Source organism: Tupaia chinensis, unplaced genomic scaffold, assembly GCF_000334495.1.
Source record: "Tupaia chinensis unplaced genomic scaffold, TupChi_1.0 Scaffold143602_1, whole genome shotgun sequence".
Classification (NCBI taxonomy): domain Eukaryota; kingdom Metazoa; phylum Chordata; class Mammalia; order Scandentia; family Tupaiidae; genus Tupaia; species Tupaia belangeri.
The window spans coordinates 1510679-1523188 of record NW_006203448.1 but is presented as its reverse complement, the minus strand read 5'-3'; the positions used below and the strand labels follow the sequence as shown (position 1 = coordinate 1523188).

General features: G+C 51.1%; 1 protein-coding gene across 1 annotated transcript in view; it reads left to right on the top strand.

Annotated features, from left to right (window-relative positions):
• Nucleotides 1–12510, top strand: part of CFAP77 (cilia and flagella associated protein 77) — a 158999-nt gene that overhangs the window by 101787 nt on the left and 44702 nt on the right.

Sequence of the window (12510 nt, the reverse complement as noted above, 5' to 3'; positions counted from 1 at the left end):
CTGCTGCGTGCCGTGACCTGGAGCTAAGAGGGCATGTCTCCTGCTCGTTCAGAGCCACAGGTGGTGCTGAGAGACGCAGGGGCACGTGTGTATCTTACTTGTTTTTGTTGCCAGAGGGCACGTGTGTGCTCCAGAAAGACAGAGGGAGAGAGACAGCACGGCCTACCGGGCATGGCTGTGCCACAATCCTGTCCCCTCCATGTCTTCCTCCTGCCAGGATTCTGGGCACGCGTGCACTTACTGAGGCTGGGATTCAAAACTCCAGGGGCTGTGTGGGAACCAGCTCCCAACATAAGGCAATTGACTGCTGCTCTGCAGGGCCGGCCCCAGGTTTGTATCTTTAAAAAAGCCTTAGCTTGGGACCAGCAGATGGCATAATGGTTATGTCGCTGGACTCCCACGTAGTCAACAGTAGTTCGAGTCGTGGACCTGGTGGCTTAAAACTCACGCCGGGCATATGTGTGTGTGTGGCTAAAATCCTGAGAGGAGAGTGGAGGAGGGATTGGGCGTGGCCACCTTCCCACCCTGCTGGGGGTGATTTCTCAGTTTCTATCTCTCTGGTGAGTGCATGTCCTTATAGCAAAAATATCTCCAAAAAATAAAAAAGTTTCAACTCCTGTGTGGAGAGGAAGAGAAGGGAGCCCGGGACTGGGCTTTGCAGGGTGCTGTGACACAGGGTTGTGTGTGGGAAAGCTCGGGGTCCTGCACGAAGAGCCAGACCCTAGACAGGGCCTCCATCTGCAGTTGGCCAGCCTCATATCTGAACGGCCAGCCCTCCCACTCAGTGTAGCTGCCCTCTCTTTGTGAAACCTGGGCCAGGTTCTCTTGGCTGGAGATGCCACAGCCTGAGGGGTGGCAGGCCAGGCTTTGCTCCTGGAGTGTGCTGTGTGACTCAGGTGAGCCATCTGACTTCTCTGGGCTTCAGCTTCACCACCCTCACTCCCACGCTCTGTAACGAGGATTAGTAAGTAAGCTCTTCAGTGTGAGCCTCTCCAGCTCCTCCAAAGGACGCTGCAGGAAGGATGGCCGTGACTGTTACCATGGGGGCCCTCGGCCTGGGCAAAAGGCATTCGTGGGGGTCGGCTAAGAACCACATTGACTTAAAATCCTAAGCATGTTGTATGGTGGCAGCAAAAAACAGTGGTGGAAGAAAGCAGGCAAGATGGCGCCTGTCGGTTCTAAGAGGGCCAGGCACGGGGTGTGTACGAGGCAGGCCTGGCTCTTGCCGAGGGCCCTCCTGTGGCCCCGGGGAGACTTGTTGCCCTCAGCCGCTCTTGTGAACCAGCCTGGAGGGTTCCAGTCCTACCTGCAGTCCCGGATAGCCCATCATGGCAGGTGGGTCAGGGCTTGCGTTTGGGCACCAAGTCTGGGGTCCCGGACACAGCACCCCTGACCGACAGAGTGGCCTCAGCAAGTCACTGACCCCTTGCACTCAGACTTCTTTTCCCCTTCAGTCATTGCAAAAACATCACCTAGAACTGCTGAGCAGACAGGAGGGCAGAGGCCCCTCGCCCCACCCACCACCTCTGTCATTGGGGGGCTTCCTTCTGTCTCTTCTCACCCATCACACCTGTGTCAAGGTACTTGTACCTGTGTCCCTCCAACCCAGAGCCCCCAGCAACTTGTCACCCTTGACACATATCCTGGAGATATTTCTGGGTCATTCCACACGTGACCACTGGTTCTTTTAAGCAGGTACATATTTCACAGTGAAGACATTTATTTTTTTAAACAATTTATTTCATTCCATTTGTTATTATTATTATTATTATCATTAGGTCAGAGAGAGCGAGAAAGGGAAAGGGAGAAAGCATGCCTCCAGGTCCTGGACTCGAACCTGGTTGGTCACAGTGGGAATCCAGTGCCTTAGCCACCACCCTGGTGAAGACATAAGTGTGGCCAGCCTGGTGAGCAGACAGGAAATGCAGAGGACCTGGTACTTGGGCCCACCTGGCCTGCTCAGCCTGCTCTGAGGGCCAACTTCTTTCCCAGGCTTCTGGGTGACGTCTTGAGCATCCGTCTTAGGCTCAGGGCACTAGTTAATATGCCCAGGCTAGAGAGAACATGGGCACTGCCAATGCTCACTGGGAGCTGAGCTTCTCCTCCTTAGGCTGCCCTGTGGGAGGGCAGGGAGTGAGCTGCACCATCTGTGTGCCCCATTTCTGTCTGCACCCCCCAGGCAGAGGCCCAGGGGGGCAGAGGGTATTAGAGGGTCACTGCCCCATTGGAGCTGGACTATTCTTTCTTTGACTGCACCTGTGAGAGTGACCAATTGTGTGTGTCTTCTCACATGCACTTTGCAATTGTAAAATGACTTCGGAAGTTGTTTCCTGCAGAGTTCTGGAATACCTTCTGTTGTACAGAGGGGAGAGCTCGTGAGGAAGACATACAAAGTCCCTGGGCCTAGGTCCCGACAGGTGGCATGGTGGCTAAGGCACTGGAGCCTACGTTGTCAACTACGGCTGAGTCCCAGACCTGACGGCTTGAAAACCACTCCGGGGATGTATGCATGCGTGTCAGAAATCCCGAGGTGAATGGAGGGGAAGGAACTGTGGCATGGCCATCTCCCGGGGGGTGGGGGGGTAGATTTCTCACTTTCCCTTTCATTATCTTTGTCTCTCTCTGCGCATGTGCCCTGCGTCAAAAACTTTTAAAATATTTTATTAAAAGTACCTGGGCCTTGGGGCCAGCAGTTGGCATAATGGCTATGTTGCTGGACTGCCATGTAGTTGACCACGGTTTGAGTCCCAGACCCAGTGGCTTAAACTCACACCAGGCACATGTGCATGTGTGCCCAAGATCCTGAGAGAATGGAGGAGAAGGGATTGCTGCGTGGCCATCCCCCCAGGCGGTGATTTTTCGCTTTCTGTCTCTCTGTCTCTCTCTTTCTGGCAAGTGCACTCACCCTAGAACAAAAACCTCTCTAAAATAAATAAATTAATTAAATTTTTTAAAAAAGTACCTGGACCTGGCTCCTGTGGCTCTATTAAAGTTTCATGTATGTACTTTAGTAACTTCAATCTTTTATATTTTTCTATTGGGTCATCGGAAAAGTCATGATGTATTTTTGCATAGAAAACCAGAAAAATACGCCATGACTTTTCTGACGACCCAAGAGATAAATTACCCATTTTGTTTTAGTGTTCACCTTTATTGGCACAAAGTTGTACATGATACAACTTTTTTTTTTTTTGAGAGATTTTCACTGTAGGGTGCGTGCGCTCGCCAGACAGAGAGAGACATAGAGACAGAAAGCGAGAAATCACCCCCCAGGGGGGATGGTCACGCTGCAATCCCTTCTCCTCCATTCTCCTCTCGGGATCTTGGGCATGCACGCACACGCGCCCGGCGTGAGTTTTAAGCCACCGGGTCCGGGACACGAACCGCGGTCGACTACGTGGGAGTCCAGCGACATAGCCATTACGCTAACTGCTGGTTCCCCATGATACAACTTTTTATAATTAAAAAGAAATCTTGCCTGTGCATGGGGTTGGTTCTAGGTTTTTGTGGGGCCCGGAGCTTATTCAAACTTTGGAGCTCTCCTTAAGAACAAAATTCAAATCATGAATAAATTTAAGCACAAAACTGAATACCTAATGGGAATGAGAAAATAAATCAAATTAAATGATGTGTTTAAATAGAAGGACAAGCCATCGGGCTGGCAGGTGGCGTGGTGGTTAAGGTGCTAGACTCCCACATGACGACCGTGGGGTAGGTCTTGGACCTGCCGGATTGCTCCCTCACTTTCTCTACCTCTTTCCCCTCCCCTCATCAAAGTAAAAAAATAATAATATCACAAACTAAATAACTATTTGAAAGAAAAAGATAAGGGCTCCAGAAAAGGATTTTAATATTATTACTATACATAAAATATATTTTTAAAAAAACTGACAAACTATGAAAATTCAGAAATAATTTCCCCCAGCATTTTCCTGCATGTGTCTTCACGTGATGGTAATTCTATAATTTTTCCTACAAAGTAGAAAGCTACTCTTGTCTTTCCTCTAGCATACTTGATTGCATTTAAAAAGTTTTACTTTGAAATATTATCACAGGAAGTTGTAAAAATAGTTCAAAGAGATCTGCTATACTCTTCACCCAGTTTCCCCCATGGAAACGTCCACGTCACTGAGCCAGCCAGTGACGTGGACGTTAGGGCAGCTGGACCCCACATGGCTGACTGCCCGGTTTCAGTCCTGTACCTGGTGGCTTAAAAACATGTCGGACAGGACCAGCAGTTAGCATACTGGCTGGACTCCCACGTAGTCAACCACGGTTCACGTCCTGGACCTGGTGGCTTAAAACTCACACTGGGCATGTGTGCGTGTGTGCCCAAGATCCCGAGAGAAAGGAGAAGAAGGGATTGCGGCGTGGCCATCCCCCCTGGGGGGTGCTTTCTCGCTTTCTGTCTCTCTGTCTCTCTCTGTCTGTCTGGCGAGTGCACGCGCCCTATAGCAAAAACCTCTCCAAAAAAAAAAAAAATTAAAAAAAAAAAAATGCCGGGCACATGTGGGTGTGTGACCGAAATCCCAAGAGGAGAATAGAGAAGAAGGGATTGTGGCAGGGCCATCTCCCCAGGTGGGGGGTGCTTTCTCACTTTTCCTCGCTCTGTCTCTGGCGAGCACACTCACCCTATAGCAAAAACAAAACAAAACAAACGAAAACGCCTACATAACTGTAGTGTGAAGTGAGAACCAAATCACTGACATACAGATTTTATTCGGATTTCACCAGTTTTACGTTCGTGTGTGCATGCGTGCGTGTGTGCGTGTGTGGGGTTGCATGTGTGTGTGCGTCGTGCATTGAGCTCTTGCATTTTCGTCGCATGTGTCGGTTTCCATAGCATGATCAAGCTGTGAAACCGTGTTCCCCATGGCGATCTCCATCACGCCACCCCTTAGTGCCCCCCACACTGTTCCCCAATGCCTGGAAAATGTCAAGGACATTATAAACCTGGGACCAGACCCTATGGGACCTTTTGAGACTGGCCCTTCACTCAGCATAAAGGCCGTGAGCCATCCAGGTCGCTGGAAGGATCTGTCACTTGCTCCCTTCGGTTGCTGAGCAGGACTCCATAGTTGGACATCGGCGGCATCTCACGCTGTCACCATTCACCCACGGAAGGGCAACGCTGTCCAGTCTAGGCTTTTCAGTTAAAGCTGCTGTGCACATTTCGGGGGAAGTCTTTGTGGGGACCCAAGTGTTCACTCTCTGGGTATGCCCAGGAGTGCAGTTTCTAGGCTGTATGGCTGTATACCTTTAGTTTTGGTTTTTAAAATTATTCTATTTAGGGACAGCAGTTGGCTTAATGGCTATGTCGCTGGACTCTCATGTAGTCGACTGTGGTTCGAGTCCTGGACCCGGTGGCTTAAACTCACGCCAGGCATGTGTACGTGCGTGCCCAAGATCCCGAGAGCAGAATGGAGAAGGGATTGCAGCGTGGCCATCCCCTCTGGGGGATGATTTCTCGCTTTCTGTCTCTCTGTCTCTCTCTGCCTTTCTGGCGAGCGCATGTGCCCTATAGCAAAAACCTCTCAAAAATTTTTTTCTATGTATTATTATTGTTGTTATTATTATTTTAATTTGCTATAGGGCATGCACACTCCCAGAGAGAGACAGAGAGAGACAGAGAAAGTGCGAAAGCAAGCTGCCAAGTCCAGGACTCCCATCACAGTCGGCCATCTGGGAGTCCAATGCCTTAGCCACCAGGCCACCTGCCGGCCCCAGTATACTTTTCATTTCTAAGAAACCCACTGCTTTCCAGGGTGGCTGGGACATTCTGCGTCTCACCAGCAGTGCATGAGAGATTTCGTCCCTCCGTGTCTCCACCAGCGCGTGCTGGGGTCACTGTGTACCGTTCTGTAGGACTGCCAGGTGACAGTGGTGTCGTCGTGGTCTTTTGCTGAGCGGCTCGGATGGTCACTGCTTCTGTATATCCTCGGTGAACTGTCTCATGTCGTTTGCTCATTTTCTAATTGGACTCTTGACTTTTGCGAGTTCTATTTTCTAGATACAAGCCTTTGCCAGATAGATAATTTGCAAGTATTTTCTGTCTATAGCTTATCTTAACAAGATCTCTCGCTGAGCAAAAGTTTTTAATTATGAGAAAGTTCAAGTTTCCAGTTTTTTTTTCTTTTATGGATCATATTTTTGGTGGATAGTCTAAGAAACTCTTCACGTGGCTTTAGATTTCTCTCCTGTGCTTCCTTCTCAACGTTGTGTGTGCCTACATTTCATGTTGAAATCTGGGACCCATTTGGATTTTGTTTCGTCTCATTTTTCGGTTTGGCCATAGAGCGCATGTGCTCACGGAGACAGGGAGACAGAGACAGAGAGAGGGAAAGTGAGAAACCACCCCCTGGGGGGACGGCTACTCTGCAGTCCCTTCCCCTCCATTCTCCTCTGGGGATTTGGGCGCACACACACACGTGCTCAGGGCGGTTTTCAAGCTGCTGGGGCCGGAACTTGAGCCATGACCAGCCGTGTGGGAGTCCAGCACTTTAACCACCACATCATCTGCTGGCCCCTCGTTTTGCTTTTTAACGAAGAGAAAAAGCACCCACAACGGGGCCTGGTGGTCTCTAGCCCCCTCCTTCCGTATCACCATCCGTCAGGACCCTAACCCTGCACATGCATGTGCCAGCATGTTGGTGCTGGGCTGACGTTCCAGATGGCCACGTGGGCCTGGTCCCTACACAGACCTGCCCGGATGGCACTGTGTGAGTTCATGTTTATGTAGGCTGTGGGACTTAGAATGCAGGGGGTTTTTGTTTTTGTTTTTAAGAATTATTTATTAAACTTTATCTGTTTATTATTCTTCAATTTGGCCAGAGAGAGAGGGAGAGTAAGAAAGCAAGCCACCAGGTCTGGGACTCGAACTGTGGCTAGCCATGTGGGAGTCCAGAGCCCTAACCACTATGTCACCTGCCAGCCCCGTGGAACACAGGTTTTTTTTAGGTGTTTCGTTTGATTGTTTTCTCTAAGAAGTTCGCTTGCTCTGACACCTTTGTTTGAAAAAACACTGTTCTTCGGAGTTGCAATCCATCCATTTCTCTCCTCTACCATAACTCATACCTAGCCTGGCTCCTGATGACAAGTCATGAACTACGGAAAGTGCATCTCCTGGGACCAGCCATTGGCATGATGGCTATGTCGCTGGACTCCCATGTGGTCGACGGTGGTTTGAGTCCTGGACCAGTGGCTTAAACTCACACTGGGCACGTGTGAGTGCGTGCCCAAGATCCCGAGAGGAGAATGGAGGAGAAGGGATTATGGAGTGACTATTTTGTCTCTCTGTCTCTCTCAGTCTGTCTGGCGAGTGCACGCACCCTAATAGCAAAAACCTCTCCAAAAAAAGTGGTTTGGAAAGTGCATCTTCTGAAACTTGTCTAATCTTCCTTTTCTTTGTGTGCCATTTCCTCCTCTCACCCTCCCTCCCTCCGCTCTCTGTCTCTCTCCTCAACCATGAGCAGTCATTGAGCTGACACCACGCCAGCTCTCGTCAGACACAGACCCCTCCTGCCCTCGCGGCATGGCCTTCATCGGCCAAGGCCCATTGTGAACCAGCTAACGAAGGGATGAACCAAGTGTTTCCACGTGGGGAGGGCGCAGGTGAGGGCCTTTTAGGGTGCACAGGTCAGGGATGAGCCCACTGGGGAGGTGACCCTGTAACAGGGCCCTGAAGGCGAAGGAGAAGCTGAGCACGTGCTGGGAGAGAGAGTGCTCCGGGCGCAGGGGCTGAGGGGTGGACTCGGTGCCAGGGAGGCTGGAGCCACGCCTGGGAGGGTGTTGCGGGCCACGGAAGGGAGTCTGGGCTCAGTCTGAGAAACGGGAGGCGGTGGGGGTTTAAGCAAGGGAGCCAGGGTCCGACTTCTGTACCGGGTTTCCTCGTGTTAGACCAGCCTCTCGACCTTCATACCCAGGTAAATGAGCCAGTGCAAAAACGGCCCAACCCTGCCGGATCTGCTTCCGGAGCTGGCTGGGGTCAGGGTGACCCCTGGGATTGGTGGTTCTTTTTGTGCTCAGACCTCCTTCCTGCAATGAGGGCCACTGGCCAGGGCAGGGCACAGAGGTGTCAGCTGGGGCTGTGGGAGGGCCAGGAGGCTGGTTAATGGTGATGGATGGAGGGGGATGCCGGGAAGAGAGCTCTTCGGCTGTGAACGGCCTCTGGGGGTAGATATTTCGAGACTGCGCATCCCGTGTCATTAGAAAACACAGCTATAAATTAGGCTGCCCAGAAGCATGGGGTGTGTAATAATTAAGTAATAAAAGTCTCCACAGGAGCGAAGGAGCTGGAAGACAAAGAGCCACGGTTTGCAGATGCCCTGCAGGCTCTTGGGAAGAGCCAGAGCGCTAGAGCATCTTGGAGTCACTGAACTGCTCGTCAGACAGAATCCCGCCTTGGTGGAGCCCCTAATAGATCAGCATGCAAGGGAGGCAGGCACACGAACCGCATGGGAGAGCGGGAGAGGGTGTTCAGAGTCCAGCCTGGGACTTCAGCTGTCTCTGGGGCCACAAACTCAAGCACTTAGAGGGGCCCAACACAGTGAAGCTAGCTTGGCAAAAGGGCAATAAGGAGGGGTGAGGACTAGGGCTAAAGAGTCAATGGACACTCGCTCAGGCCAATTGTCACCCGACGGGAACAGAGGTTCACACTGCAGAACTTAGCAGTTTTCAAGACAATCAAGAAGGTCATTTTGTCTTACTGTCAAATCTCCCACTTTCTATTTTTTAGAATTAATTAATTAATTAATTAATATATGTATATATATATTTTTGAAGAGGTTTTTGCTATAGGAAAGACAGAGACAGAGAGACAGAAAGTGAGAAATCATCCCCCACCAGGGGCAATGGCCACACTGCAATCCCTTCTCCTCCATTCTCCTCTCGGGATCTTGGGCACCCATACACACGCGCCCAGCATGAGTTTAAACCACTGGGTCCGGGACTTGAACCACATTCAACTACATGGGAGTCCAGGGACATAGCCATCATGCCAACTGCTGGTCCCAATTTATATTATTTTTTAGTTTGACCAGAGAGAGACAGAGATGGGGTGCGGGGGGGTGAGCAAGCCGCTAGGTCTGGGACTCACACTGATGTGAGTCTAGTCCTTAACCACCACATCACCTGCTGGTCCCAAATCTCCTAACTTCTAAATGTGGACAATCCCCAGTCTTTTAAGACAGGCCTGAGCCAGCAGGTGGTACAGTGGTTAAGGTGCTGGTCCCACATGGCTGACTTCGCAGCCTAAGTTCCAGACCTGGCAGCTGGAAAAACCTGCCAGGCACGTGTGTGTGCGTGTCCGAAAATACTGAGAGGAGCATGGAGGAGACAGAACTGCGTCGCGGCTACCCCCTGGGAGGTGACTGCTCACTCTCTCCCCGTCTCTCTTCAGTGAGCGCACACATCCTACAGTAAAAATCTAAAACAACAGAGCCATCACACAGGCCAACGAGAACACAAAGCCGGGTGCCCTGGTCTGCAGCTAGATGATCGTGGGGAGTCACCTCCCTGACCCTCTGTGTCCTCATTCCCTCGTCTGTAAAATAAGGTCTTGGGGGCAAGACCAAGGTTCTGAACCTGCCCTGGGACCTGTGCACCTTGGAAAGTCGGCGGAAGCTGTGGATCCTCTCCCCAGACTACATGTCTTTTTTTCTTTATAGTAATTTAATTTTGAGTTTTATTTACTATTATTATTATTATTTAAATACGACCAGAGAGAGAGGGCGGGAAAGTGAGAAAGCAAGCCTCCGGGTTTCAGACTCAAACCGTGGTTGGCTACGTGGGAATCCAGTGCCCCACCACCACACCACCTTCTGGCCCTAGACTGCATGTCTTCACATGGCTGCTCAGAAATGACCTTCTGCAACTTCACGGGGCTTCGGTGGGTGAGAGCCCGGGTTCCATGGCCCCTGGAGCCTGGCTCCTAGACACAGCACCTCTCGTCGCCCGATGGATTGAACCAGCACCCCCCAGTGACTCACATGCCGAGGGCAGTTGGGTCCTGCCCCACGGGTTAGGACCTGCTCTGGACCTACTCGTCCCAAAGCGTAGGTGGAGAAACCCCTGTGCACATTGCTGCCACAGCAAATGACCACGAACGTGGCGACACAGCAGGACCGATTGTCTCACAGCTCTGGAGGCTGGCCCTCACGGTGTCAGCAAGATCAGACTCCCTCCGGAGGCTCCAGGAGGGCCCCGCTTGCCTCTTCCAGCTCTGGTGGCACCAGGTGCTCCCTGGCGTGTCGTTGCCTGTCGTTGTGGCGTGGCCCACACTGTGCTTCTGACGGTGCCTGGTTCACTGTGGACTGTCCCCAGGCGTCGTTGGTAGGGGCACTGCAGACCCCCACTGCGCTACTCCGGCACAGTCAGTGCGCCACAGTCACCAACACTGGGAGCGACCGTCTGAGCGAATGTTCTGCTACGTCAGCTTTACCATAGTAGTACAGTGACAATAAACGTGCATTCCGTCCAGCTGCTGCCGCGTGACGACACAGCGGGCAGTTCCCCGCCAGGCTTCACCCAGTCACTTAGGGCCTTGGGAAGCCACCCTGGGACCCGTTATGTCGTCGGGAGCCGCCGAGCAGCAGCCTCCCTGCTGGCTCTCTCGCGCCTGTCACCTATTCGGAGCTCTGTCACCTGTTCGGTTACTCAAAGCAGTTTCACAGGAAAAGCAGTGAGGTGCTTCATTATTTATTTTCAGAATAACAATTTTAAGGCCTCACAGCCTCCACGCTAATCAAGGAGGTTTTCCTTTCCCCCACAGTATTCTATACACACATACAAGTATGTGCACATACATCCGCCATACATACATGTATACGATGCGTTTCAACCCAGGGCATCATTACTCTTCCCGAAGCTCCAATTGTCCTGTTTCTGGCCCCTTCCAGCTGGCCCTGTGTTCTACTGCTGTGTCCCCCAGTCCCCTGATGGCAGAGGGGTCTCCAGGCACAGGAGATCGGCCGGCCATTCCTCCCATGAACCCTGGTCGTGTTGAGTGGAGAGCAGCATTTGGAGAACACTGTCTGGGCATTGGGGTGCTCATTGCTGCCGGGCTGTGATCCTTCTAGCCCTCTTCAGGAGACAAAGCTGGGAAATATGCTATTTTTTAGAAAGAGAAAAAATAATAAATTTGAGTTGTGGGCTTCTTATCTGATTTTATGTTTTTCTTTTCTTTTATACTGAAAATTGTGTTTCTCAGTGACATTTATATAATTACTAATTTTCTTGATCCTACAATGTATATATATTAGTTTGTCAGAAAAGTCATGACAGATTTTTTTTCTGTTTTTCCTATGCAAAACTGTATCATGACTTTTCCAAGAACCCAATAATAGCGTCAGGGCAACAGCATGAACATGATTATGAACAAGAACACAGCTTCAGATTTCCCCACGGTTCTTTTTCTTTTCTTTTTTGTTTTTCAACTTACTTTCTTTCATGAGCAAGAGAAACAGAGACAGCACCCCAGGGTCCTCACACGGCAGCGCAGCTCCGGCTTCAGCCAGCCCTCGCTCCCGCGCAAACACATGCCCAGCACAGTCTGGAGGTCTCCAGATGCAACCCGGGACCTCCCGCGGCTCCACCTCTTGGAGCGTTGCTACCTGCGTCAGGTCCGCCACGCCCTGCCCCGCTTCTTATGTCCTCAGGACGTGTTACCATGCCGGGGGTGGCATACCCAAAATGCTGGTGAGAACCCTCAGAATAATTCTCTGAGGTGTCAAAACCCGACATCCTGCTAGGGTCATTCATGTCCTCCTATCATTTGGGGATGCTAATCTTTTTATTTTGCTCTGTTCCAGTTATTAGAATTTTCTATTTATTTGCCAGAAGGTGATCCTCCCGGTGGGGCACAGTTAGGCTGTAATCCCTTCTCCCTTTCTCCACCCCATGGGCATGTTGGCTACACATGCACACGCGTCCACCATGTTTTTCAATCACTGGGGCCAGGATTTGAACCGCACAGCCAGCTAAGTGGCATCCAGCTGCCTTAGTCACCAGACTAGAGAGCTGGCCCCAGTTACCTTTCAGAACCTCCCTGTACGTGGTTCCAAGGGGAACGGTATCACACAAGGCCTATTCTCAGAGTTCTTGCCTTTCTGTCTGTCCTTCCAGTTTCCTCCTTCATCCTATAGTTTGGTTCGTCGCTCATTACTTTTCTTATTAAAATAAAACTACATACATATGAATCATAGATGTCATGCATCGTACATGTAATATGCACCACATATATGTGATGCTTCTTATTTTTACATCTACGTAGGTAGGAAAAGAGGGCTCCGAGGGGCCTGTCTGAAGTCTGGTCCAGGAGGGCGTCGGTCACGTCTTGGTCCCGCACTTCCAGACATGCGGTCACTGTTTGCTGAAAGGCGTTTGGAGGGTGGGGAGAGACTTTCGCAGCCTTGGGGAGAGTGAGGTGCGCTGCAGCCCCTGGCAGCGAGGCAGGTGCCTGGGGAAAGCAGAGCTGCCTATGTAGGCAGGGGGGGCTGCCGGCCCTGCCCAGGG